General features: G+C 37.8%; 1 long non-coding RNA gene across 1 annotated transcript in view; it reads right to left on the bottom strand.

Moving 5' to 3' along the window:
* The window catches only part of LOC309843809, a 62,239-nt gene that overhangs the window by 35,426 nt on the left and 1,287 nt on the right, over positions 1-25,526 (bottom strand). The window contains exon 2 of the long non-coding RNA XR_014300354.1: positions 25,031-25,226. This is a non-coding gene — a long non-coding RNA (uncharacterized lncRNA). The remainder of the gene's footprint in view (positions 1-25,030; positions 25,227-25,526) is intronic.

Genomic DNA, 25,526 nt, shown 5'->3' with positions numbered 1-25,526 from the left:
GGAGCCCCACATCAAGCCCGGCATGGGGTTCTATGCTCAGAAGGGAGTCTGCTTCTCTTCCTGTCTCTCTGCCTCTTTCCCACTAAAATCAATCAATCAATCTTTTAAAAAGTAAACAGAGAAAAATAGTCCTGAACAAGAGAAGGAGAGTAATTAAGAATAAATGAGATTGCAGCAGTGTTTGTTAGGTGGAAACCAGTCAAGAAAGAGCACTTTTATTTCCAACTGAAATAGGAGGTAGAATCCTGAGCCAAAAAAGGAGGTAAGTGTAGCATGAATAGTGTGATGAAAGGGATAAATGATCTGGGTTAGCCTCAGTGGCATTTAATGAAGGAACTGAGCTGGCACCCTATAAAGTATTAACCTGTAGAACTGAGAAGCCATCTTAAACTAGACATCATAACTTCAGAATGCTACCAGTCCTCACCATCAAATGAGGTCTGTTTTTTTCATCATATGAGGTTTTACAACAATGCTCAGCTGCCAGAGAAGGCTTACAGAGTTATTAGGGCAGCAGCACAAGCATGGAAGGAGCTAAGACTGATGGTGAGCAAGAGACTGAAGCAGTGGACCATGAGGTCTAGACCAGAGAGGAAAGGTCTAAGCATGCTGACCACCAGGCCCTAGGGCAAGAAAAGAAAGAGTGGTCAAAAGGACAGCAGCTTTTGGTAAAATATAAAGAAGGCCTTGTGCAAGTAAGCACATGAGCAAGCAAGAGACAGAACAGGAGACAGTTCTTAGGTCATGCTATTAGGTTGATCATTCTATGAATGGAACCATTCTAAAGTATGACAAGAATTTGGGAACCATTAGAACTTGGTATAGGGAGTTTGGTGGTAAGCAGTGGGTGGGTCACTTGATAGCACTAAAATTCCCGAGGATAATGGCAAATCCTGGGTCACCAGGAGGCTGGTTGATGAGAGCCATGGAAGCAGATAGTGGAATTGAAGGCAGGTGTGGCAGGAACCTCAAAAGGCTTTTGCATCAAAGCTGGAAACTAATGAAATGAAGTCAGTCATCAAGAGCTAAGAATATTTGTACGATGCTTTATTGTTTATGGTGGGTGAAGTGTGGGAAGCTGTAGGGTGTCATCTGAAGCCCTGAAATTGGCCGAGTGGTCGTGATGAGGGGCCAGGCCTGTTAGTTACAGGTGCTGACTGTTGGACTAAGATTCATGTTTATAATAGTTGGAGGGTAATGAGAGTTCCTATAAAAAAGTCTGAGGTCCACAGGGTTGTTTTTGGTACCCCAAGAAATCCAGCCATCTATTAGCTAGGATGAAGGCTCACAAGGAGAATGCTGATGTAATATTGTGACCATTAATTCATTAATTCTTTCATTCATATTAAGCCAGAGTTGAGGAGCTACTGTTCTCCCCTACTTTCCCAGGATTATGGTCATTCTCAAATGTTCCAGGCAATCACTACCAATCCATTAGTTTGTACTAAGAAATGAAGCTCTGTTGTCATTCTTGTGGTAGGTATCAGGAATGCTAAGTCCCTATTCTCAAGCATCTTAATGATGGGTGAGAACAGTTTAAGATACAAAATAGTCTTGATGGGAGCTCAGAAAAGGAACACCTAAGTCTAGGAAGATAGAAAATGACCTCTCAGAGGTCATTCTTCTATGTGGCAAAAGCTCTTTGAGACAGGTATTTCGTAGGAAGGAAGACCTCAAAATGCAAATAAACCACTTAAGATGATGCAAACTTATTTCTCATTGGCTGCTATTTCTGGCCTACTTTCTGAGAAAAGAGTCAGCCTGAGAATAAGTGAAGAGAGCAGGAGGCCAAGTTGGTGGGGGGAGTATTCCATACTGGGCTGTAATCCATTAGGTGCACCATGAAGAGTGGAACGTTTGCAAATTCCAGGGTGCCCAGCTTGTAGTGACAAAAGGTATAAACAAATACACTGCTCTTAGATTTCATTCACTTTCACTCTGCCTCTGGAATTGTCAACCTTTCTTTTAAAGAGAAGGACACCCTATCTCTAAAGACTTGGCCCAAAAAGGAATGAGTCAGAAAAGGAGAAAGGACAGAGAAATGTTTTATGAGACCAACCACCAGTGTGTGTAGATAGACCACCTAGATCAAAACCCCCCAAGAACATTTTTAGGATGGTAACAGGAAGACTGCTTATGAAATTGGGCCTGCATGGGTTCTTGGGGAAATGTGACCCATTCCATAGCCAGTGTTGGGAAAGGGAGGGAAAAAAATAATACCAGGTGATAGAACAGATGATGGATCCTGGAGATTTAAGAAGAAATAAACAACTGTGTTATTGGAGAGGCCAAAGAAATGAAGACCAATAGGTAACAGGGCTGAATTGAAATTACTGAATTTTTGTTCAGGAGAGTCATTGAGGAAGTGCAAGGAGGGCAACTATATGGTTGTGTGTGTGTGTTAAACCCTGTAGCTTACCAGTAAGAAGCTGGGTGGGTGGAGGAGAGATACGAGACAGGGACACGGCTCCTTCATTCTTTGCCCACAATTTCTCTCTTCCTTTCTCTATAGGATCCTATGAAAGCTAAGGCCAAAGACTTATTTTTCTTCACAGTCCATGAGGGTTAATTCCTCCTTTTTACAGTAGTGAAAAAGCAAACTTACAAACGTAGGCTCATTCTCACTAAAAGAAGCCTTGTAAGGTTTTAACAAAAAGGAGACTATTATACTAGTAACATAAAAAATACTATAACCAAGAAACTCTCCATAGGGTTTCCTAGCATGCACAGGTGTTCTTTGTCTTAATTCATTTAGCATTTACTTTATGGCAGTGTGGGGGTGGGGGGGGAGGAAATTTTCCACTTCATTTCTAGGTTCTGGGACTACCCTGTAAAAAAAGATTAACAGGGAGAAAGAAAACTAACTTAATTACATTATAGGAGCCCCACAAGAATATTACAAAAAGAAGCGACTGGATTTGTGAAGCACTGACATGACAAAAGGGTTTGGGCCAGGGGTAATAATACGGTGAAGGAATAACAAGGTTTGTTTATACAGCATCTTGGTCCTAAATTCCCAGAGATGTCTTCTACTCTTCTAGCACAGGGAGGGTGGCTTTCAGGAGATTTATCTATTGCTTTCAAGGGGCCAGGGAAGGTTCAGGGTATCCTTCCTGCACCAGCTGTTTCTCCAGTTCCTTTTTTGGGGGTAGCATATACTGAATCTCTACACCAGCTCTAATACTAAGATGAGAGCCATGAACAAGACAAACAGGGTCTTTATTCTCCCACAGTTTAGATTCTAGGTAGGGTGTGTGTGTTTGTGTGTGTGTGTGTGTGTGTGTGTGTGTGTTGGGAATAGTGGGTGAAACATATTTTAATCAAATAACCATGCAAACATCAGATTCTGAGAGGAACTGTAAGGAAAATAAATAGGGACAGGGTCTTGTAATAGAATAAAATAGGGCTTAGGGGAGGCCTCTCTAAATGTAATATAAGGCCCAGGAAGGTAACATCTGAAAAGACTTGAAGGAATCAGAGTACAGACATCATTCCATACAGACAGAATAGCATGTGCAAAGGCCTTGAGGCAGTTATGAGTCTGAGGTTCTTGTGGAGGAATCACATCGAGCAAGGGGATCACTAGTATAGGAGGAGCTAGAGGAGGTAGGCAAAGGATAGGGCATATGGGAGCTGGAGCAGTAGAAAGCTAATGAAGGACTTTTAAAACAGAAGGACAGAATCTAAGTCATTTGTCTAAAATAACAACAAACTGCTCTGGCTCCTGTATATCTACAGGAAATTTAGGAAATCATATGAGTATCCAAAGAGATGATAGTGGTTTAGACTAGAATGATGGCAGTGGAGATGGAGAGAAGTAAATAGGTGATGGACTTGTTGAAGTAGAATCTATACTATTTGGTGTAATTTGATGTGAGAAATAAGGTGTAAAGAGGAATCAAGAATAACACTTGAGTTTTAGCTAGCAAGTAGGTAGATGATGATGGCATTTACTGAGGTGGATGGAGATGAATGGATTTTCAGGAAGGAACCAACAGATCCATTACTGATATGTTTGTTGTATTCAAAATGACATCAAACAGCTAGTTTAATGTAGGAGTGTGGAGTTCGGATAAAGTCTTTGCTAGAGATGCAGCGTCAGGAATTATAGGATATAATGACTTCACTGACCAAAAGCTGAGATCATTTTTTCCCTCAAAGACATTCTGATAAAGTCACATCTTTGCTACTGTAAGAGCATGTCATCCCTCATGCCATCTCTCAAGTAATCCCCACATTCCTAAAAACAATCACTGCCGGTTTCATTTTGCCTTCTCTAATATCCTACTTTCATTATGATACAATTCAAAATATTTTTCCCTTGTGGTTTCTTTTCTGGCTCATGAATAATATTTAGATGTGTGTCATTTAATTTCAAAATAGTTGAAACTTTTCTAGATAACATTAGTGATTTCTTTTTTTTTTTTTTTTTAAAGATTTTATTTATTTATTTGACAGAGAGAAATCACAAGTAGATGGAGAGGCAGGCAGAGAGAGAGAGAGGGAAGTAGGCTCCCTGCTGAGCAGAGAGCCCGATGCGGGACTCGATCCCAGGACCCCGAGATCATGACCTGAGCCGAAGGCAGCAGCTTAACCCACTGAGCCACCCAGGCGCCCACATTAGTGATTTCTAATTTAATCAGCGAAGATACTAAGTATCAGCGAAGATACTATGCATAACTGCACCTTCTTAAAAAAAAATTTTTTTTTTTTTATTTATTTGACAGAGAGATGTGAGAAAGGAAATACAAGCAGCGGGAGTGGGAGAAGAAGAAGCAGGCATCCCGCTGAACAGGGAGCCTGATGCAGGGATAGGTCTCAGGACCCTGGGACCATGACCTGAGCCGAAGGCAGACGCTTAACAACTGAGCCACCAAGGTGCCCCTCTTTTAAAAATTTTTGAGACCATTTCATGATCTAGGATAAAATTTATCCTGATGAATGTTCCATTTGCGTTTGAAAAGAACATATTTTGTTACTCAACAGTTGTTGGATGAAATATTTTGTAAATGTCAATTAAGTAAGTTGCTTAATAGTTTTTTTTCAAAATTCTTCATATCCTGGTTTTTGTGGTGTGTGTGTGTGTGTGTGTGTGTGTTAGTCTAATTGTCAATTTTTGACATAAGGGTGTTAAAATCCATGTGTGATTATTAATTTCTTTAGGTTCCTCTTTAGTTTTGTCAAATTTTTCCTTAAATTTTCTTAAAAAAATTTTTTTTTTGTAGTTTGCTATTTGGTTTGTATACATTTAGTACTGATAGGTCTTCCTAGTGAGATAATCCATTTATCATTATAAAATATTCTTCTTTACCTCTGGTAATATATTTTATTTTAAAGTTCAATTTGCCTCAATATAGCCATTCTTCAAGTGGGTCTCTTTTAGATAGCACACTGCTTTAAAAAGTCTTCTTTTTAAAATACAGTCTGGAAATTCTGGCCTTTTAATTGGTGTATTAGATTCATTTACATTTGATGTAATTATTGGTATGTTGAATTCAGTTCTACTATTTTGCTATTTTCTATCTGTCTCAACTATTTTTGTTTCTCCATTTTTTCTTTCCATCCTTCTGCTTGGTAAGTCACATTTTTTTTTTAAAAGTATTCAATCTCTTGGGCACCTGGGTGGCTTAGTGGGTTAAAGCCTCTGCCTTCAGCTCAGGTCATGATCTCAGGGTCCTGGGATCGAGTCCCGCATCGGGCTCTCTGCTCAGCAGGGAGCCTGCTTCCTCCTCTCTCTCTCTCTGCCTGCCTCTCTGCCTACTTGTGACCTCTCTCTGTCAAATAAATAAATAAAATCTTTTAAAAAAAATAATTAAAAAAAAAGTATTCAATCTCTTAATTCCTCTAATAGCTTTATAGCTCTGACACCTCAAGCCAGTAAAACATAAATTTTCTGCTTGAGTTCTGGAGGCTCTATGCTGCCTAAACATGGGAATATCTCTATAAATGTGGATCTCATCCACTGTGTGTAGTTCCCTTCTTTTAAGGCATGAAGCCCTCTCCTTAGTATCTGCCTACTTTTGTCCCCTCTCCAGAGTCTTCAAATAGTTGCTTGGCTACACTTTATCCAGAGTTTGTAATCGTGATCCCTGGAACAGTTATTCTCATACTGGCTACCCTGTCATTAACAACACCAGAACTCTCAGGTCTGTCTTAATCCTTTAAAAATCCTTATTAAATGTAAGGGGATAGCCTTTGGTTTTATCCAAAAGAAAACAAGTCTCAGGCTTTGGAAGACAACAGCATCTAATTAGAATTTAAAAATTATGCATTATATTTTATCCATCTATCATTTTACTGATGGCTCATGATACTGCTTTTCCAACTGTACCTATGATTTCAAGTTGTATACAAGCAAAATTGTGAATCAATGTACAGAAAAGGAATAAAAACGAATAGTACCAGGGTTATACAGTTACAGCAAAACATGAGACAACACTGCTGGAATGACTGAAGTTAGGAAAATACTGTTGAGTAACATACTTCCTCCAGCCATGAGGCAGTGGTGAATGGCAGTCTACAGTTAGGAAGAGAAGTCAGGACTGGAAATAGAAATTAGAAAATTCAAAGACTTAAGACCTTCAATCCAGTGCTATTGTTAAAATCAGGTTTTATAGCTTTAGTGTAAAAGGTTGTTGAGAATACAGCCATTCTATGAGGCTCTATCTTTGGTTCCCTGAGATTTTTTCTTTACAGGTTGTTAAATTTTGTAAGAATCAGTATAACATGTTCAATTCCACTTCTGATTTATGGGTTTTTTTATTTGATTTTTGCTTTTTTTCCCCAACCATTGTGAAGGTAGCTTTAAAAGACCTCTATAAGTTCATTTGTTTGAAGGTCTCTGATGAAACTTCAATTTCAGAAATATCTATTGTTGCTTTTCTTTTTTTCTACATTGATCTCTATCCTGAGGAGAGTTATAAAATTTTCTTTTAAGTCATCTGACTCTAGTCCTGGATCAGGTCAATATCACCTGAAAAGTAACACTTCTGTTACCCAAAGAATATAAAGAAAATAAACCCCTAGGGAGACAGCATTGACTAGAGATTAGAAGAAGCTGTCAGAATGATAATCCAATTTAATCAGCAAACCTATTTCTAAACTCTGCTACCTAGACCTTTCTACTCTACCTTTTCAGGGGTTGGTATGACAACTTGGTGTTAATATTTATATAAGGAAAGAATAATTTTATTTTCTTAAGTGAGTAGGTTTTCATCAGTCCACTGTGTAGTAGCTGGTTCTTTGATCTATCCTGAACAATGGAACTAAAGAAAAAATTTCCAGTAATTCTGTTAAAGGCCTGGTATCATGAACATGTGTCCTATTGTTTTGTTGTTTTCTGGCTGGTAGTAAGCTAAAGTTGAATCACACTAAAACACAGATTTTGGAATACTTAAATACTTTTGATGAGAAGCTAGTGGTCATTTGTATTATATTCTCCTGTATATAATGTATTTTTAAAAACTGCTTTTAAGGTTTTTCTCTACATCTTCGGTCTTCAGATAATTTACTAAGTATATCAGAGATGTGGCTTTCTTTGTATTTATCCTATTGGGATTCACTGAGTTTCTTGAATCTGTAAGCTTGGGATATTTTCAAATATTATTATTCCTTCAAATATTTTTCTGACCCACTCTCTGCTTTCCTTCTAGGACACCAATTACTCATGTCACAATTTTTTATATTTGTCCAATGTCACTAAGCTCCTGTTCTATTCTTTTCCTTCTTTTCCTTTTTTCTCTCCAATCTTTTTTCTTCCCTATTCTTCAGACCAAATAATTCCTAATCATCTATCTTCATGTTTACTTATTCTTACATCATGTCCAATTTTCTGTTAAGTCCACATTCAGACATTTAAATTATTTTCCAGCTGTAGAATTTCCATTTGGGTTTTTAAAAAAAAATATTTGATTTTTCAAATAAAATAAGAGATATCAAATATTTGATATCTCTTATTTATTAATTACAAGATATTTTCCTTTACATTCCTGAGCATAGTTATAACAGCAGTTCTGCAATCTTTGCCAACTTCAACATTTGGGGAATCTTGAAGTCAGTTTGCATGGAATGTCTGAGTCTTTTTTTTTTCTTTTATTCCCTATATCTAGTAATTTTGGATTTTATGCAAGACATTATTAATAATCATTGTAAAAATTCTGGATTCTATTCTTCCAAAGAGTCTTGATTGTTCAACAGAAAGTCAACTAGGCCTGCTTCAAACTCCAAAGTCAAACTCCCCTGCAGTTAGCAGCAGCTGAAATCTGTTTAGTTCTTTTAGTCATGGATAAACTTCTTGGTTCTGTCTCATACATGTGCAGTTTAGGAATCAGGCAAAGATTTGGACAGAATTTATGTGCAGATTTTGAGATTATCCCTTTATCACTCTCTTCTGAGATTCTCAGTCAGTTTCCAGCTTCTGTGGTCACTTCGGACTCCGGTTCTTCAAGCTAGTAAGACTGCAGGTTTCTATTGGAATTTTAGCCTGCCTGTCTGGTGCCAACTTGAGACTGCCCCCGGTAAAAGTCATAATTGGGAAACACACCCAAACAACTAATCCTTTCTTTCAACTCCAAAGTTCCTGATTGCTTTTGGTCACTCTCTTTTAACTTCAGGCAACTGATTTTTTCTATGTCTTTGTTAAAAAAAAAAAAAAAAAAAGGACTGCTTAGGGACAGTATCTTTAGACTTTTACTTTATAGATAACTATACTGTATATTTTATACTTAACAGCTTTATTTTTTTTTAAAGATTTTATATCTTTATTTTAGAGAGTGCATGCAAGTCGGGGGGAAGAGTAGAGGGAGAGAAAAAATCTCAAGCAGACTCAGCAGTGAGCACAGCACCCAACACGGGCTCAATCTTATGACCCTGAGATCACAACCTGAGCTGAAACCAAGAGTCAGGCACTTAACAACTGAGCCACCTGGGTGCCCCAGCTTTATTTTTTAATCAAACTTTTGATTTTTGAGAAAGTTATAGATTCACATGCAGTTGTAAAAAATAAGAGACCCCATGTACCCATTACCCAGTCTCCACCACCCCCCCACCTCCTCCGTGGTAACTTCTTCCAAAACTATAGTACCGTATAACAACCAGGGTAAAATCAAGATTCAGAACATTTCTATTACCACAAAGATTCCTCATGTTGCCCTTTTTATAGCCATGCTTACTTCCCTTAGCCCTCAACCTCTCCTTAATCTCTGGCCAGCACTAATCTGTTCTCTATTTCTACAGTTTTGTCTCTTCAAGAATGTACATAAATTAGGGTGCCTGGCTAGTTCAGTCAGTAGAGTGTGTGACTCTTGGTCTTGGGGTCAGGAGTTTGAGCCCCATGTTGGGGATAGAGACTGCTTTAAAAAAATGTATATAAATGAAATAATTCAGCAAGTAATCTTTTGGGATTGGCTTTTTTTCACTCAGTGTAATTCTCATAATTCATGCAGATTGTATGTATCAGTAATTTGTTTCTTTTTAATAATAAGTAGTATTCTGAAGTATGGATATACAATAGTTTAACCATTCAGTCATTGAAAGACATGTAAATTTTTTTTTCCAGTTTTTTACTATATGAATAAAGTTGTTATGAAAATTTATGTAGGTTTTTATGTGAACATAAGTTTTCATTTCTCTGGAATACATGCCCAGGAGTGCAAATGCTGGGGCATATGGTATTTGCATATTTTGTTTCTTAAGAAATTGCCAAATTGTTTTCCAGACTGGCTGTGTCACTTTATATCCCCTCTGGCAATATATGAGTGATCCAAGTTTCTCTCCATCTTCAGCATCATTTGGTGGTATCATTGTTTTTTTAAAAGTTATTATTATTTTAACCATTCTGTTAGATGTATAGTGATAATCTCAACCTGGTTTTAATTTGAATTTCCCTAATAACTAATGATATCAAACATCATTTCACATGCTTATTTATATTTTTGTGTGTGTGAAATGTCTCTTCATATGTTTTGTGGACTTTCGAGCTGGATTGCTTGTTTTACTGTTGAGTGTTGAGAATTCCTTATAGGATTTAGATAGTAGTTCTTTCTCAGATATGCAGTTTGTAAATATTTTGTCCCAAATTGTTTTAATTAAGCTTAATAAAGTTTTTCTTAATCTTTAAGTGTTTGGTAGAATCTCCTTTGGCTTGGATATATCTTTTATGGGAGTTTTAAAATTACACATTCCATTTCATTAATAATTATAGGTTATTCAAATGATCTATTTCATATTGGGTAATAATTTATTCAGCCTTAAAAACAATGAAATTCTGATTCTATATGAATGAACCTTGAAAGTGTTCTGTTAAGTGAAATAAGCCAGACACAAAAGGACAAATGTTATATGATTCCACTTGTATGAAGTACCATGAATAGGCAAATTAATAGAGACAGAAAATAGAAGAGGTTGCTGGGGCTGGGTTGGGAGCAGGGAATGGGGAATTATTATTTAATGAATATAAAGTTTATGTTTGGAATGATGAAAAGTTCTGGAAAAGGACAGTAGGGATAGCTGTACCACACTGTAAATGCGCTTAATGCCACTAAATTACATACACACTTAAAAACAGCTCAGATGGTATACTGTGTGTATATTTTACCACAATACACAATAAAACAAGAACAAAACCAGTATACCAGAGGTCTTGATTCTGAGAAGACTCACAGGGTCAGATAAAAAGTGGTAGAAATGAGGAGAACCAGATTTCTACCCCAGATTTCCAGAGAGAAAAAATTACTGTTGTAATCTTGACAGAATTATAAATACTCCATGATGTCATAATTCACAGCTCTCTTTTGCTCTAACGGTGTTTACAAATTGCAGTTTTTTAAAAAACAAAAATAAAAATAAATTCTGCCATCAATTCCACATAATTTCTATATCCACAAATATCTACTTTTATTTCCTGGGCCATCAAAAAGAAATGAAAACAACCAGAACTGTCAATCTGACACAGGTATACAGAGATCCAGCAATCAAAGAAATGGCATCCACAACTTTTACATGAGTGTCATCCAGTGTGAAAAGAACAACTCTAATAGAATACTTGGGCTAAGTTAGGTATCTCCTGGAACACTGATGGAGTTTTGGTATAAACAGATGTTTTGGAATGGGACACAAAGTTTCCACTCTAATTGTCTCCAAATGGTCCTGGTGAAACTTGTTTCTCCCAGCTTGTAATGCAGAATGACCTACTCCCTTTAGAACTTAATGAAAAGAATTATAAAAATTGGGGAAAGACTTTTACTGTTTCAAAAGGACCAACATCTGCAATTACAAATGTCACCAAACATCTGCATCAGTAATTGAGGGGATGATGGGGTGATATAAATTGCAATGACAAAGACCTTGCTGATTAGGACCACCAGGCAATGCAGTAAAAGAGGCACTGACAGGTGTAACAGGGGTGAGTTAATGGCAACCAAAGATATCACAGGAGCCTCATGGGCTAGATTTGATGAAAGGCTTAAGTTTGGGTTGTATCCTGAAGGCAATGGGGTTTAGAACAAAGGAACACTATAATAAAATTTGCATTTAGAAGAAGCATTCTGGCAGTAGGATGAAGAATTTTTAGGAAGGGGAACAAATACGCTGGATGCTAGAAAACCTGGAATCTATTCCATCCATCTAGACAAGAAATAATAAGGGGCTAATTAAATACTGTTCAAGTGGAATGAGAGGGAGGATGAGCATAAAACTGGTTATAAATTTTTCTTAGGCATTCAGAGAAAGCAAGAATAAGAAACCTATGGTAAAAGATTGTAAAATAATAGAATAAAGAGATTTAGAGTGCTGTCATTAAAGAAAGAGAATATTGGTGTCTTCAAAACTAAGCCAATGAACTACATTCATAATAGTATATGTCTGTAGATATAATTTAAAAACTGTGAAAACTACAAACTAAAATTAAAAGCCATGATCCCAAGAATCAGATATCAGAAGTTAAAGTACAACATTGGTCTCTAGTCAGAATTATGTAATTATTAGGGTGAAAACAAAGTTTAAGAAGACCTCATAGAGAAAAACAACCATAGGGGCACCTGGGTGGCACAGTGGATTAAAGCCTCTGCCTTTGACTCAGGTCATGATCCCAGGGTCCTGGGCTCAAGCCCCACATCCGGCTCTCCACTCAGCAGGGAGTCTATTTCTCCCCCCTCTTCTCTCTCTGCCTATTTAATATCTCTGACTGTCACATAAATAAAATCTAAATTTAAAAAAAAAAAGAAGAAAAACAACCATAAAACAAGTAACAAAATGGTAGTAAGTACATACCTATAGATAATTATTTTTAATGCAAATGGACTCCAATCAAAAGACATAGGATGATGGGATGGATAAAAAACAAGACTCACCTATCTGCAGCCTATAATAAGAGACTCATATCAGATCTCAGGACACATAGAAATTGAAGGTGAAGGGAGGGAAAATCGTTAATCATGCAAATTGATGTGAGAAAAAAGCAAGGATAGCAATACTTAGACAGGATAGACTTTTAATCAAAGACTAATGAGGAAAAGAAGGCACTATATAATAATAAAGGGAACAATACAATAAGAATATATAACAACTGTAAATATGCACCCAACACAGGACAATCCAAATACATTAAACAATTAATAATAAACATAAAGAATTCGGGACGCCTGGGTGGCTCAGTTGGTTAAGCAGCTGCCTTCGGCTCAGGTCATGATCCCAGTGTCCTGGGATCGAGTCCCACATCGGGCTCCTTGCTCAGCAGGGAGCCTGCTTCTCCCTCTGCCTCTGCTGCCATTCTGTCTGCCTGTGCTCGCTCTCTCCCTCTCTCTCTCTGACAAATAAATAAAATCTAAAAAAAAAAAAAAAAAAAAAAAAAAAAAACATAAAGAATTAATGAGTAGTAATACAATAATAGTAGGGGACTTTAACACCCTACTAACATCAATGGACATACCATCCAAACAGAAAATCAACAAGGAAATAGTGGCCTTGAACGACACTTTGGATTTAACAGATATATCCAAAATATTCCACACTAAAACAGCAGAATACACATTCTTTTCCAGTGTACATGGAACATTCTCTAGAAGAGACCACATATTAGGCCAGAAAGCAAGTTTCAACAAATTGAAAAAGATCGAATTCATAACATGCATCTTTTCTGACCACAATGCTATGAAACTAGAAATCATTACAAGAAAAAGCCTGGAAAGAGCACAAATAAATGGAGGCTAAATAACATGCTGCTAAACAATGAATGGTTAACCAAGAAATCAAAAAGAAACTCAAAAAAATATATGGAGACATGGGGTGCCTGGCTGGCTCAGTCAGTAAAGCATGCGACTCTTGATCTCAGGATTGGGATTTCAAGCACCATGATATGGGCATAGAGCATACTTAAAATATATATGTGTGTGTGTGTGTGTGTGTGTGTGTATTTAAATATATATGTATATACATACATATATTTATTAGATGGGGGAAGGAGAGAGGGAAAGAGAGAAACAAAAATGAAAACACAATAGCCCCAAATCTTTGGAATACAGCAAAAGAAATCCCAAGAGGGGAGTTTATAGCAATATAGGCCTACCTTAAGAAGAAAGAAAAATATCAAACAACTTAAACTTACACCTAAAGGAGCTAGAAAAAGAACAAAGAAAACATGAAAACTATAGAAAAAAGGAAGAGATTAGAGCAGAAATAAACAACATAAAAACTAAAAAATAATACAATAGGTCAATGAAATCAGGAGCTGGTTCTCTGAAGACATCACCAATATTGATGAACCTCTAGCTAGACTTATCAAATGAAAGAAAGAGAGAGAGAGAGAGGACTAAAACAAAATTGGAAATGAAAGAAGAGAAGTAACTGCCACCACAGAAATATAAATGATTATGAGATTATGAAAAACTAGAAGCCAACAAATTGGACAACCTAGAAGAAATGGATAAATTCCCAGAAACATATAAAGTAACAAAACTGAAGCAGGAAGAAATAGAAAATTTGAACTGACTGATTACCAGCAATGAAATTGGATCAGTAATCAAAGACTGCCTAGGGGCACCTGGGTGGCTCAGTTGATTAAGGGTCTGCCTTCCGCTCAGGTGATGATCCTAGAGCACTGGGTTCCCTGCTCAATAAGGAGTCTTCTTCTCTCTCTACCCCTCACCTTGCTTTTGCTCTCTCTCAAATAAATAAATAAAATCTTCAAAAACAAACAAAAACCTCCCAACAAACAGAAGTCCAGACAGATGGCTTCACAGGTGAATTCTACTGAATATCTTCTCAAACTGTTCTAAAAAACAGAAGGGGAAGGAAAACTTCCAAAATCATTCTATGAGGTCAGAATTACCCTGATACCAAAACTAGATAAAAACACTACAAAAAAAAAGAACTACAGAGGAGCCTGCATGGCTTAGTCAGTTAAGCATCTGACTCTTGGTTTCAGCTCAGGTCATGATCTCATGGGTTGTAGGATTGAGCTCCATGTCAGGTTCCCTACTTAGGAGGAGTCTGCTTGAAGATTCTCTCCCTCTGCCCCTTTACTCACTCTTTCTCTCCCTCATATAAATAAACAAATCTGTAAAAAGGGAGAGAGAGAACTACATGCCACTAGCGCTAATGAGCATAGGTGCAAAAATCCTCAACAAAATACTAGCAAAGTGAATATAATTATACTTTAAAAAATCACTCATCACTATCAAGTGGGATTTATTTTCTGTATGCAAGGGTGGTTCAATATTTGCAAACCAATCAATGTGATACATTGCATCAGTCAAAGGAAGGATAAAAACCATGTGATCATTTCAATAGATGCAGAAAAAGCATTTGACAAAGTACAATATCCATTCATGATAAAAACTCTCAATAAAATAGGTTTAGAGGAAACATACCTCAACATAATAAAGGTCATATATGAAACACCCACAACTAACACCATACTCAATGCAGAAAAAACTGAGAGCTTTTCCCCTAAGGTCGGGAATGACCTTTATACTCTCATCACCTTTACACAATATTGTCCTCAAAGTCCTCACCATACCAATCAGGCAAGAAAAAGGAATCAAAGGCATCCAAATTGGCAAAGAAGAAGTGAAACTTTCATTATGTGCGGATGACATGATACTATATATCAAAAACCAGAAGACTCCACCGGAAAATTACTAGAACTGATAAATGAATTCAGTTAAGGTCTCGGGATATGAAATCAACATACAGAAATCCATTCCATTTCTATACCCTATTAATGAAGCAGCAGAAGGAGAAATTAATAATCCCATTTACGATTGCAACCAAAAATAATAAAACACCCAGGAATCAACTTAGCCAAGGAGATGAAACACCAGTCTGCTGAAAACTTTAAAACACTGAGGAAAGAAGCTGGAGATGACACAACCAAATGGGAAGACATCCCATGTTCATGGACTGAAAGAATAAATGTTAAATTGCCCATACTACCCAAAGCAATCTATAGATCCAATGCAATCTTTATCCAAACACCAACATCATTTTTCACAGAACCAGAACAAACAATCCAGTATGGAACTACAAAAGACCCCAAACAGCCAAAGCAATCTTGGGAAAAAAAAACAAAGCTGGAGGTATCATAATTCCAGACTTCAAGATACACTACAAAGCTGTGGCAATCAAAAAAGTATGGTACTGGCACAAAAACAGACACAGAGATCCAGAGATCAATGGGACAGAATAGAAAGCCTAGAATTAAACCCACGATTGTATGGTCAATCTTTGACAAAGGAGGCAAGAATGTACAATGGGAAAAAGTTGGTCTTTTCAACAAATGGTGTTGGGAAAACTAGACAGCTACTTACAAAAGAATGAAACTGTACCACTTTCGTATACCATACACAAAAATAAACTCAAAGTGGATTAAAGAGCTAAATGTGAGACCTGAAACCATGGAAATTGTAAAAGAGAGCACAAGCAGTAATTTCTCTGAAATGGGTTGTAGCAACATCTTCCTTGAAGCAAGGGAAACAAAAGCAAAAATACACCATTGTGACTACATCTAAATAAAAAGCTTCTGCACAGTGAAGGAAACAATCACCAAAACTAAAAGACAGCCTACTGAATGGAAGAAGAGATTTACAAATGACATATGTGATAAAGGGTTAGAATCCAAAATATATAAAGAACTTATACAACTCAACAGCCAAAAGCCAAATAATCCAATTAAAAATTGGGCAAAGACATGAGCAGACATTTATCTAAGGAAGACATACAGATTGCTAAGATACATGAAAAGATGCTAAACACTTATCAGAGACATGCAAAAATTACAATAAGATACCACGCCTCACCTGTCAGAATGGCTAACATGAAAAACACAAGAAACAAGTGTTGATGAGGATGTGGAAAATAGGAACCCTTGTGTTCTGTAAGAATGTAAACTGGTACAGTCACTATGGAAAACAGTACAGATATTTCCCCCAAAATATTAAAAATAGAAGTACCATATGATCCAGTAATCACACTACTGGGTGTTTACCCAAAGAATATGAAAACATTAATTTGAAAGATACATGCACCCTTGTATTTACTGTAGCATTATTTAAAATAGCCACATTATGGTAGCACCCCAAGTGCCCTTGATACATGAATGGATGAAGATGTGGTACACACACACACTGGAGTATTTATTACTCAGCCATGAGAATGAAATATTGCCATTTGCAACAACATGGATAGAGCTAGAGAGTATAATGCTGAGTGAAGTAAGTCAATGAAAGACAAATAGCATATGATTTTGCTCATATGTGGAATTTAAGAAACAAATGAAAAAAGGAAAAAAGAGACAAACCAAACTATGGAAATGAAAGAGATGGTTACTGGAGGGGAGGTCGGGGGGGGTGGGGAATGAGTGAAATAGGTGAAGGGGAACAAGAGTACACTTATCATGATGAGAATTTAGTAACATATAGAATTATTGAATCACTGTATTCTACACCTGAAACTAATATAACACTATGTTAAATATACTGGAATTAAAATAATTATTCTGTGAGTGATCTCGAAACACAGGGTGAAGTAGTTGTCTATTCGTTTGATAGGATTTCAAATCCACTTGTTTATGGCAAAGACAAAAAAGTTGTTCTTAGTAGTAAAGTTGTTTTGATACAGGAATGGAAAAAAAAGACTTCATGTTAGTGTACTTGCTCTATCTAAAAAGCCACCATGTGCTCAGTGGTATAGGGACATAGAAGTACACACACACATATATCTGTGTATGTACACATACAAACCTAAGGTAGGAAAACAAGGGATTTGGCCTTCTTACAGCGAGGCTCATAATAAACTGAGCTCATCCCTATAATTACTATAATTCTTAAAGGATTATGTTTTAAATGTCTGCATTTAATAAATATATCTGTAAAATATATTTCAATACTTCCACATGCTTTAGTATGTTGAAATACAATAACTATTTAAATATTATGTCAGCAATATTGACGGTGGTTAAAGGTGCCACTTATTCCATGGTTGTAAAATAGCAAGAAGGGATTGTAGCAGAACTGGAGATGGGATGGATAGTGCCAGGAGGTTGTGAACTTTAATACTGATAAGCAATTTTAATACTGCCCCAGGATAACATTTCTAGATTTCGTAACTGGATATGATTTTAGAGGGTTGTTGGTTTTTTGTTTTTGTTTTTTAAGAAAAGGAACAGGAATGTGAGTTGCTTACAATTAGAGAAGATATTTATGAATCATGTTAATTGCGGGCATCTCTGAAACCACACAATAGGAAAAATCATGTGCTTATCAGGCTCAATAATAGTCTGAATTTGTGAAATGGAAACTCTTGTAGCCTATGATAAGTATGATAATACCTAGAGCAAATATTAAAAATAATATATAAAGGGATATACTGCAAATTATAAATAAACAAAAATGGATTTTTTAAATGTTCAAGTAACCCACTGGAAAGCAGAAAAATAAAACAGAAATAAAGAAAAAAAAACAGAAATAAAGAAACAGAAGAAAAGATAGGAAATAAAAAATTAAGTGGCAAATTTAAGCCCCAATAATAGTTAAAATGTTTTGAGCACTGAGTACATGCCAGATATGTATTCGTTTAATCACTCATGTCAACCCTATGAGGTAGACTTGGATTACTCTCTCCATTTTATAGGCAAGATAATACAATTGAGATTTACTTGCCCAAGATCATAAAACATGTGGTGGGTGGTAGAGCTACCATTCAAACCCAGGCAGAGCCCACATGCTTTACCCTTACACTGTGCCAGAGGGCATCTGAATACCTAGCCCCAGCTGCTTAAGCACCATGTTTGATAATTCTCTTCTGCTCCCAGATAGCACAGACTGGACGTCTGACCTAGGGGCCACTGATCCACAATATACTGTAGTGGCCCCATATACACATACACACATACAAAATGAATCTAAGCTTCTCATTTTCTTTGGTTTGGTTTAATCTCTTGTTGATTAGGAGTATCAAGGTCAATTATCTAAAACTTGGAAAAATTAGAAAAATAAAACTTGGAAAAATTAGTAAAAACTGGCTGTTCAGGCTACCTTAACAAATATACCACGGGATGCATGGCTTAAGGAGCAGACATTCCTTTCTCACAGTTCTGGACGTTGGGAAGTGAATGATCAAGGTGCCAGCAGATCTAGTATCTGGTGAGGGCTGCCTGGTTTACAAATGGCGGTCCTCCTTGGATCCTCACAAAGTAGAGAGCAGGGAGAAACAGCAAACTCTCTCGTGTCTCTTTCTATCAGGGCAGTAATCCCACTCAGGAGGGCTCCACCCTCATGATCTGATTACCTCCAAAGGCCTCACCTCCAAACATCAGCTCATTAGAGATTTGATGTCCACATATGAATGGGGTGGGTTGGGTGGAGGGTGGGCATACAACATTCAGTCCATAGCACTGGCTCCATAAGTCATGAAGACTAGCTGGAAACTGGGAAAGCCTGGTTATTCTGTCTTTCAGAGTAAACGTTTGAAAGATCGAATCTAGTTTGTCACCAGAGTGGAAATGGCAATCTCATCTCTAACATGAAAGCCTGGTCCAGCTGGTTCTGTTTGGACCCCTCTTCTTCATTTCTTAAAATTTTATTTATTATTTGATAGACAGAGATCACAAGTAGGCAGAGAGGTAGGCAGAGAGGGTGGGGAGAAACAGGCTCCCTGCTGAGTGGAGAGCCTGATGCGGGGCTCGATCCTAGAAGCATGACCTGAGTGGAAGGCAGAAGCTTTAAACCACTGAGCCACCCAGGCGCTCCTGGACTCCTCTTCTTCAGATTAGAGACTGGAAGCCAATTTCCTGTGGTTGCCATAAACATTACCACAAAGTTCGTGGCTTAAAACAACAGAAATGTATTTTCTCACAGCTCCAAAGATCAGAAGTGGGCATGACTGTGCTTCCTCTAGAAGCTCAAGGAAAGATTCTGTCACTTGCCCCTTCTAGCTTCTGGAGGCTGTCCTTGTACCTTGGCTTGTGGCTCCTCACTCCAATCTGTCTCTGTTTTCAAATGACCTTCGCTATGTGACTTCTCATCTGTCTCTTATAAAGACACTTGTCTTTGGGTTTAGGGCCTACATGGGTAATCTAGGATGGTTTCCTTTCAAGGTCCTCAACTATATCTGCAAAGACCCTTTTCCCAAATGAACAGTTAGAATTTGGGTATTAGAACAAGAATATGTATTTTGAGGGGCCACAATTCAGCTCTCTGCAGGTGTCCTGGGTATGGTACCAGCTGTTTTTTTGATAAGCCTAAGGAAAGGTAAAGTAGAATAATAAGCTTTCAGCTTTCTACCAGTGTTCCTTACTGAATTCTGTGGGTTGGGAGCCATGAAATTCCAGAGTGAGTGGTAGAGAAAGTACTAGTCTATAGCAGTTTGTATGCTTTGAATTTGAAGCCTGAAGAAAGCTGCTTTGAGATGAGCCATACCATTCACAAGGTTACCTTTGGGGACTCCAAAGAAGCTAAAGAGAAAAAGCTGAAATTCTGCCAGTTGACCAGTGGAATTGATGGATCATATCGTATCTGTGTTTAATGTTTTAACGACTGCTGGTAGGCTGGTTTTGAATTCTACACATCAGTGTGCAGATCAGACTTCTCTCTGGGTCCCTCACCATCCCTCACCATTTCTGGTTCACTCCAGAAATTAACCAATCTATAGACAATCCTCAAGTCTCCTTTTAGCTAAGAGTTAAACTTCCTCTTTCTGCAACAATCCTCTTTCCAAAGAGCTGCTTAAGGAAGAGATCTGAAGAAGAATTCAAGGATCTGGAAAATTTACAACTATAATAGCTTAGAAGGGGCCTACAATGAACGGAGGCTGCTCCCAATTAAAACAGAATTATTTTTGCACACTGGTTATTTCCAGAAGGGGAAATGATCAAATTGAAAACAAACAAAAAGTTCTTGAGTAAAACCAAAAATCTTGCTGGTGCCTATGGGCCATGAGCTGCTCAGCAGGACTTTGCTACCGTATTCCAGAAGGCTGAGCAGAGCCTTTAGGATAACTGAGAAGCACTTCAGAGCTGGCTGCCCCATCAAGACATCATCCCTTTCTCTGACTCCATTTTCCCTTCACATGCCATTTCCCCCATCTTTCATCCCCTCCACATCACCCAAACTGCCTCAGCCTCTCTTCCTTTGCTTTTGAAAAATCATTTGACCTCATTCCAGAGAATTTGGAAAGAACAAAAAAGAGAAAAGAGATCAAAGAAAAATCACCATTAGCTCCCCTACTCTAGAAGAAATCTCTGCCCACATTTTGCTATATATCATTCTGGACTTCTTTCCTTCCCTCATTGTGTTCTTTAAAGGTATTATTACACCAGAAAGATAAGAGATAACAAGAGTTGGCAAGGATGTGGGGGGAAAAAAAAAGGAACCCTTGCACACTGTCGTGGAAATACAAATTGGTGTAGTCATCAGGGAAAACAGTATGGAGAGGCCTTAAAAAACTAAAAATAGAAATACCATATGATCCAGTAATTCCACTTCTGGGTCTATATCCCAGGGAAGTGAAGTCACTACCTCCAAGAAGTATTTGTACCCTATAAAAACACTTTACCAGGGGCAAATTTAAGAAGTCACAGAAGGAGAACAAGTTAGAGGGGAGTTGTGGTTCATAAAATGCAGATGGGTTATAGTTATAGTTCAGCTTCCATAACGTTGGAACTGACTGATTCAGTAATTAAAATAGGACTTTATTTCATCCAGTGTTTAATGTTTAATACCTTATACAGTCAAGTATTTCAAAATGAACAATGTTTATCCATGAAAAAACGAGTATTTCCTCTTGATAAAAATGACCAGATTTGCATCCATGTATCCATATTCCCTTCTCTAACCAGGTATCTGATGTCTGCAAACCGACCTGCTTAACAGTACAGACACATAATCAAAAGCAAACATACCAGGAGAGTTTGGAGGGGCAGGATTTGTGGGCTAAACTGAACGAGGGTGGTAATGGGCTGGGCCCTCCCACAGAGTGGCTTCTGGCAATGGAAGGGTAACTTTAGGCCTTTTAGGTTTCTTGCCTTTGTACATCCTGAAAGCAGACACTGGGGAAGTAAATCCATAATTAGGGGGTTATTTAGAATAGAGATTTGTGACCTGACAGACTGCAACCTGTCTGTATCCACAAACACAATGAAACCCCTCACCAGCCCTTTGTCTCTGGGTATGCACGGTCTATTGAAGGTCTCTCATTTACTGAGCCATTTGGGTTCACATTACATTTCCTGAGAAGGAAGGGTATATGGGATGGAGAACAGTACCTCCTCGCATCTTAAAATGGTACATCTTATTAATTCTTGCACTCCTAGTCTTAAAATCAATCATCTTGAATTCAAGTTTGACCTCAGCTTCCCTCATTATTTAAGTGCTGAGTGCTCAGAACCTCAGGGTCAAGTTTCAAACCCAATAATAGGAAATGGAATTCTTTGTGCAAGGTGAATAAAAGCTACAAGACAACACATACCCATCCTTAAAGTTAAAGCTCTTTAATAGGAGACAGTATTTTAGAATGTTTTAGGTTTCAAATTTCATCTACAATCATTTTAGTTGGTAGTTAAGTATTTTCCGAGTATTTGTTGCATTTACAACCCTCATACCAGATACTGTCTGTAGATGTCAGGTATGTGCCTATGAAATGTCATTCCCTGTTACATGTTGTTGTGGCCTGGGAACCTCATCACTCTCTGCACACCGAATTTCCATTCTTACAATTTTTGTGTCTTTCATTTAAAATGAACATATTGGGGGGACGCCTCGGTGGCTCAGTTGGTTAAACAGCTGCCTTCAGCTCAGGTCATGATTCCAGTGTCCTGGGATCGAGTCCCACATCAGGCTCCTAGCTTGGCAGGAAGCCTGCTTCTCCCTCTGCCTCTGCCTGCTGCTCTGTCTGCCTGTGCTCGCTCACGCTATCTCTCTCTCCCTCTCTGACAAATAAATAAAATCTTTAAAAAAAACTAAAAAAAAAAAAAAATGAACATATTGGGGTGCCTGGGTGGCTCAGTGGGTTGAAGCCTCTGTCTTCAGCTCGGGTCATGATCCCAGGGTCCTGGGAGTGTGGAGCCCCACACTGGGCTCTCTGCTCCGCAGGGAGACTGCTTCCTCTTCTCTCTCCCTGCCTGCCTCTCTGCATACTTGTGATCTCTGTCTGTCAAATAAACAAATAAAATCTTAAAAAAAAAAAAAAAAAGAATCTATTGGGGTGCCTAGGTGGCTCAGTCGGTTGGGCATCTACCTTCAGCTCAGGTCATGATCCTTAGGTCTTGGGATGGAGTCAGGCATCATCCCTGCTGAGCAGGGAGCTTCTCCCTCTGTCCCTCCCTCTCTCATGCCTTCTCTCACTCTCTCAAATAAATAAACAAAATCTTTTAAAAAATTAATAAAATGAACATATTTACAACATAGGATTAACATAATGACTTAAGACCTTTATGAGGTACCTAAAATTGCAAGATGAGCTTACATTCCTATTTATTACTTCCCTGTAAAGAAACTGCATATTTAACACTACAAACATAGATCTTAATCAACAGACAGGCTTCAAACTTCAGAAAAATTTTTATTATAAAATGTTTTGGAGCCAAAAGAAATAAGAAAACCCCATGGAAAGTAAAAATAAAAAAGACACTCATGTGCCCACCACTCACGTTTGACACTTTGCCATATTTGCTTCACACTGTTTATTTTTAAAGAAAGCATTAATGTTAGAGTAGAAGGCCTCCCCTCCTCTCTTCCCTTTCCATTTTTCCCTCCTCAGTTTACCGTATCCTGTTTTAGCTTGTGTATGTTTTTATGTTTTCAAAACTTAATAGGTTTTAGGTTTCTTTTGTTTTATGTTTCTAAAATTTGCATTAGGGGCACAGTTGGCAGAAATGTTTGCAATTTACTTTTTTGTTCAATATTAAGATTTAACTATATTGATCAAAGTATGCCATACCATTCATCTGAACTACTGTTCCAATTCCATTCTATGAATATACTACTGTTTGTGCATCCATTTCCCTTCTGAGGGGCATTTAGTTTATTTGCAATATTTTACTATGATATACAACATAATATGAATGAACCATCCAGCCATCCCTCCAGTCCCATTAGCTCTGTCTTCAAAATAATATATCTTAGAATCTGAGTTCTCCCCACCCTAAAACTACCCTCGTTCAAGCCATCATTTTCTCCTCTGGGGCTCCTAAGTGCCTTGAGATTTCAATCCTCCTCCCCTTCAACATATAGTTCATACAGTCCATGGGGTCAGACTGGGTCTCTCCATCAAAATGCTTCCCATCATACCTGGGATAAACTCCAAAGGTCTTCCCATGGTCAGGAAGACCCCACACGGTCTGGCAGCTCTCCCTCTCTTTCCCTAGTTCTACAGTCACAGCATACTTGGCGTCTTCTGTTGGGGCCTCACAAGCCTTTGAACCAGCTGTTCATTGGGCTTAAAACTGGCACTTCCTTATCTCCTATGACTTCTTCCCTTGCTTTACTCAGGCTCCTGATCAAATAATGCCTCAGAGAAGCCTCTCCGATTTTTCTTATCTCAATTAATTCTTCTTTCATTTCCCATCTCCCTATCCTGTTGTTCTTTTTCCCTTTTCAGAAGGAATCACACCTGAAATTATCTTGTTTACTTTTGCTCCTCTGCTAGGATGTGTACTCCGTGGCCTTTAGGTCTCTAGTTGTGTCTGGTATACTAGGCATTGTCAATATTTAACCTGAATGAATGAGAGAACATCAGTACAAGACTCATCACACACATTCTCCAGGATATGATCTTGAAAATTCCGTCCATGGCGAAGCGCAATATGAAATACGCATTTATACAAAACACACACCCAAACGGGACACACGGTTTGAGAAAACAATACTCACATGTATAACTCGTATTTTTTACATTTTTTCTAAAAGAAAGAAAAAAACGTGCTGGTTGTAACCCACTAAGTTGATTTCATAATTCACAAATGGGTTCTAACCCACAGTGTGAAAAACTTTGTTTTAGGGTATATACCTGTAAGTGGTTTTGCTGGGTTTTACTAAATACCCCTGAACTGTCCTCTGAGGTAAAAAAAATTACCTACTAACATTGCAGGAATTTCCTCATGTCCTTACCAGCATCTGGTCTTATCAGGTTTCTTAATTTTTACCAGTCTGAGTGAAACTGTATCTCTGTTTTAATTTGCATCTTTCAGTTTATTAAAAAGACTGATAGACTAGACATCTTAATCTTAAATATATATATGTAAACTATTTTCTAATGCCCCAAGAGAATTAAGAATTTTCCTATCAGAACTTTTCAGAGTCAAATGACTTAATCTTTCCTTACTTTATGCATTTCACAATCCCCAATTCTCACGTATTTCAGTGGTAAAAAACTGTATTCCTAAGGACACAGCACTAATGATGATTCTAGGTCTTTCACCTTTTATATAGTTGATCTACTCAACAAACATTTAATTGAGTCACTCACCACTTCCCTCCGCACCCCCCCAATCGCCACCACTGCCAAGAATTTCGCCAAACCAACCGCCTCTCTTGGCGCCTACCTTCGAGACCGTGAGTTCTTTGTCCCTTGCACTGTGACAGAGTGACCATGGGCAGGCGTGTTTTTAGAAAGGCTCGAAGACTCCGACCAAGACCCTCCCAATTCTTCCAATCCATTGTTCTCTCGTATTACTTGCTCACAAGTTTTTGTATTCAGTACATTCAGAGAGGAACGCGGTATGGTCACGCATGCTCTCACTGCAAAGAATTATTCCCGAGAGAAAAGTTTTTAAGGAGAAGATTCGAATGTTTTCATTTCAAGCACTAGTCTTAAATGTGAGATTATAACTAGTGTCTTTTACAGCAACCCAAATCATTTTACTTCTTCTTCTAAAAGCTGCTCCCCCCCCTCCCCCGCTCTACAAAAGATTTAAAACCTTACACTTTATTGCGTCGGAACGTGAAGTTTGATTAAAAGGGCAATTGAAAACTATCTCACGGTCATTTCAATTTCGGTGATTATCAATTCTAACGAAAGAAAAGATGATCAAACCACAT

This window comes from Mustela nivalis (genome assembly GCF_964662115.1).
Source record: "Mustela nivalis genome assembly, chromosome: 11".
NCBI lineage: Eukaryota > Metazoa > Chordata > Mammalia > Carnivora > Mustelidae > Mustela > Mustela nivalis.
Note: the sequence above shows the minus strand (reverse complement) of the source record. Positions and strands in the feature narration are given on the sequence as shown.